Source organism: Drosophila ficusphila, unplaced genomic scaffold, assembly GCF_018152265.1.
Source record: "Drosophila ficusphila isolate 14025-0441.05 unplaced genomic scaffold, ASM1815226v1 contig_174, whole genome shotgun sequence".
Classification (NCBI taxonomy): Eukaryota; Metazoa; Arthropoda; class Insecta; order Diptera; family Drosophilidae; genus Drosophila; species Drosophila ficusphila.
In genome coordinates, this window is record NW_025064066.1 from 66,614 (window position 1) to 71,082 (window position 4,469).

Below are 4,469 nucleotides of genomic sequence, written 5' to 3' on the forward strand. Positions count from 1 at the left end.
CAAAAACTAATTTGAAAATTTAAAAAATGGCACACCGAATAATCCAAAATAAAATGTTAACAATGGTGAATCTGATTTTTTATGACACTCAAGTTAACTCTAACAAAATGTGCTGACATTTTGAATGACACCATATTGCCGTTTATTATTCGCATATGCCAAAGGGATCTGAATACCCAGCGGACTGCCTTTCAACGCGTGAATCACTGGTAAGGCCCCACAGAAGGAACAATCACCCCGGGCCCGAGGAACATTTTAATTATGGTTTTTAATTTCACGGCCCATATGGCCGGTTGTCAGGTGATTTCCCCTGAATTATGCACAGAACAGAACATCTATCAAGAACGCTTGGGTTAAGGCACCGCCGAGCGAGGAATGCGCACCGAGCGATGAAATATTCCACTCTATTTCTGTTTTCGTCTTTCGGAAGGAAATTAAGTGTTAATCTCATTTGATTTGTCATTTTCACATGACGTGATTTGGCGGCCTTCGCGTTCTCTTGCAATGGAGGCGATCGTGTTGGCCCGTGATGTATGGGAAACAAATGTTTCTCTGACACATTTATTTGTTTAATGAGACGTTGAATAATTAGTTGGATATGGCACAAGCGCGCAAGAAAACACAGTCGAGTACAAAGGCGAAAACACAGCTCGAATATATGTGGATTTCCTCATCCTCACTCCCCCGCGCACATCAGTTGGCAAAGCAATTTATAAATTATGATTGACGACTCTGTGTGCGGAATTGTGTGACCCATCGCAGTTAGCCCCATCCCCTCCTGGATTCCTCCTCTGGTTCCCCGCCCCCTCTGATCTATCATGTGAGTCTCGTCTGACATTTTTCCATATAGTTTTTTGCCCTGGCCTCGGTCATTATGGCTGACAGCGCGCCTTCAAAATGATGAGTTTAGATTGATGGCCGCACATCACTCAGCGAGATGGCAGCCACATCGAGCGGAGGCCAAGAGCTGAGTGGGTTGTGCGAAGCCAAGATACCCTCACTTAAGGACTCTTAAAGGTGCTTAAAAATGGCATTCTTAAGAATCTTTATAGTGAAAGACCTACTGATCATACCAAAAGTAATGCCTACTCAAACTAAACAGAACTTCAACTATTCAAAATTTTTAACTCTTTATTATTAGGAGTTCTTAAAAATATTACACATGTTATTATTTGTTGAGCTGTGTTCTATGGAAGTTTGTGTACCTGTTAAAAGTCGGAAATTTGTGAAAATGTATGTATTATTTATCAACTCCTTGAGTTTTCCTAACTACCCCACAACTTAGGGAAATAAACCCAATACGATTGCTGATCTCCTCTGTGGTTTTTGGGCCCAAATCCTCGGGCTCCCCTGCCTCGCCTGTTGACATGTCACTAATTTCAGAATCGCTAAGCTGATTTAGCTGGAATTTTGATTTTCGCTGTGGGCCAGCCCTTTCGCAAACGCCGGCGATGATTGATGTGTTTGGCATATGAAAAGCCCGACCGAAAACAAAAACCCTTTCTCGAAACATATTCTATGTCATTTGTGTGCCGCCGGCGGTGGGGAGAAATGTATTAATCATCCTCGACGAAGTCAGGCGAGTCGAGGTGATAAATTAAGTTTGAAGACGATTGGGAAACGTCTGTCGAGTAATTAGTGAACTGAGCCGGGTCTGGATGGGGTTCCTTTCGGGTCTGCGCAGGCGATACGACGATGATGATGATGCCTAGGAGGCAGCGGCGGCCTAAGAGAGCAATAATGATGTGCCTGACAGAAGAAATGCAAGAGACCGAAATTAAATATGATAAAAGACCCACACAGTCTGTTGCCATAATTAAGTATGACATGCAAAAGTATGAATTATCACTGGGATGTCAAAGTGTCACAGCTGCCATCAGGCGGAGATGGAGAATCTGGCGGAAGGCATAAATAAAGCCGGCGGAGAGAGTGCAAGAAGCCGACAACGAACGCCGCGTGTGGGATTAACTGACTTGAAAATTTATGATATGAAAAATTACTTTAGCCCCGACGCACACAAACACACACACACACACACACACACGCTCAGAAAAACTGCAAAGATGCAGAGTGCTGGGTGAGATACAGATACAAATACTGAGATACAAATACACAAATAAATACACAAAGAGAGATGTTTATTTTGTATTTTATTCGTCGTCTCCCATTGAGCATTGAGAAATTTGTGGCCCGAACAAATTTCCCAAAGTCTGTGTTGAAAAATTAATGTGCACAACTGTCAGTGCAGTGACAGAGATGCGATGTGAATGGGGTTCATATTCGAATGCGGATGCGGATCGGATCGGTTGGATTCGGGGCGTGAGGGTTGCTGTTGTGAAAGCTCTTGATAAATGATTTTGAAATGTGACAAAATGCTTACGAGCGGGATTAAACGGGGACGAGACGACGACGGCCCAAGGATTGTTCGTTCGTTCGGGCTGCGAAAAAGAGTTATTTGCCGTCTGAGGGACCGGCCAAGTTTGTTTTGTGCCATCGGAATCAGATGGGATTATAGAGATTTGCCCAAATGAAGTTGTAACCGAAGTGGATGCTGTGATAAGTGAAGGGAAGGTGCGAGTCCTCAGCTAGACGAATAAAAATCAAATAAACCGAGATTTGTTTTGTTGGCACTTCGAAGCAATCAATATTTTACATCCATGATGGAAACGGGTGATTGTTTTGAAAAAGGAAATTGCTGCCATAAGCTGGACTAAAAATTGGAGCATGTTTTCCTTATTCTGACTATAAATTATGTATAAATGATAAAAAATATATATACACTTTTAACCATTAGTCTTCTTCCTGCTTTAAAATTTGATATGCTTAAATATATACTTGTAAATAAAAATAAATTTAAAGAGTAAATGAAAAATGAAATACCATACTTCATACTCTCATTTTTACTCCTCTCTTCTCCCTTTTTTTTTAATAATACAATGAAATATATCTTGAACCCCACAATATTTCCTTATATAAGTGCGTCAAAACATCCATCAAACGCTGTCGCGACATTATAACGACTGGAAATCAAAGTCGCCACGAGTTTGCCTCAGTGTTTGCTCGAAGATATCGAGTTGCGACGTAGACACCAACGATCACTTGATCGGCGATCGGTGATCGACGCCTTTTGGCGTTTCCATGCCATCCATCTTGTTAGTTTTGACGCATCTGTGAGTGGCGGCGACAAAAGTGGCAATGTGAAATGCAAAGCAAGGGAGCCACCGCCCCGCCAGATCGATGGCCAGATCGCATCGGGGCCAAGAGACCATCAGTCAAGTGGCGCGACTGGCTTCATGGCCGGGTCAATTCGCGTGACAGCTCTCTTGATTTATGCGCCAGACACTTGAGTAACCCTCGAGATAATCGCCGAATTCCCCGCCAGGGCGCACCACAATTTATCATATAATTAACCAAATCGATAATGTTATTACCCTGTCTATAAATCGGACACCGCCAGATCGGAGCTCCGCTGATAAATTGGGCAGAGAGTGTGGCAGGTGTCTCGACGGGTCGTTGAAGAAGTGGCAAGTACTTGGGCCGCATTTGACACGACGGTAAATAGTGATACAACCCTTGGGCAGTGCCTTAAATGCGGGTCTTAGACTCCCCAGTGATTGGAAAATACGGTGCCATTCAGTTAATTGAAAGTCCATATCAATGTATTTAAATAAAGGGTATTGAAAAGATTCGAGGGTATTTACGGTTCTTGATACATTCCATATTCATTTGTTGGTAAAAGCAAGACAAACTGGAAAATACACCTTATTACTTAATCTTTTTGTTTAAGAGGTGTTTTTTTATTGGAAATGAAAAATCATCTTCTATAAATCTTAAATTTTTAACAAGGTAAGAGTGTTATTCATTTTGAATAGAATCAACATTTCAGGTTTTTATCTGGCTTTTATTTGTAATTCGATTAGTGGGTATCTTTTAGTCGATTATAGCGACCTGCAGCTTTCTTTGTTTGGGGGCGATTAAGCGAAAGCGCCACTCCCTAACCTCCGAGCAGTGTCCACTTTCCGATCCAGGCACCCCATATAAATCAATTAATTTAAACTGTCAGGCGGCTGTCAAATTGTGTTGCTACCGGGAGCGTTTTTCGTTTCGCTTTCGACTCGCTTGGCATCGCATCGCCGGCGTTTTTGTTTTGTTTTATTTTGTTTGGTCTTCAGCTTGGGTTTGGGTTTGGGTTTGATTTTGCCTGGGTTCTCGAGGTTCGAGGAGCGGAATGCGGGTGGCGGGGGAGGAGCAAAAGCGAGTAAAGAGACTTTCGGTACGGCGACATGTCGGGATTTACTGAGCTGAGTGATTGACGACTTCATGTGTCATTAAATACCGTTAGCAGTCGCCTTTTGTATGGCGAACACTGGACCCGGAGTCATTTTTCATGCCACGTCGGTCGTGGTTTAGTGAAAGTCGCCTCGCCGTTGCCTTATTGGTTGCCGAGGCACTTGTGGCTGAACATGTAT

At 42.9% G+C, this 4,469-nt stretch overlaps 1 long non-coding RNA gene across 1 annotated transcript; it reads left to right on the forward strand.

Moving 5' to 3' along the window:
- On the forward strand, positions 1 to 2,135 carry LOC108090019. The gene is made up of 3 exons (XR_001771317.1): positions 1 to 820; positions 1,142 to 1,233; positions 1,286 to 2,135. It is a non-coding gene; the product is annotated as an uncharacterized LOC108090019 (long non-coding RNA).
- The last annotated feature ends 2,334 nt before the right edge of the window (positions 2,136 to 4,469 follow it).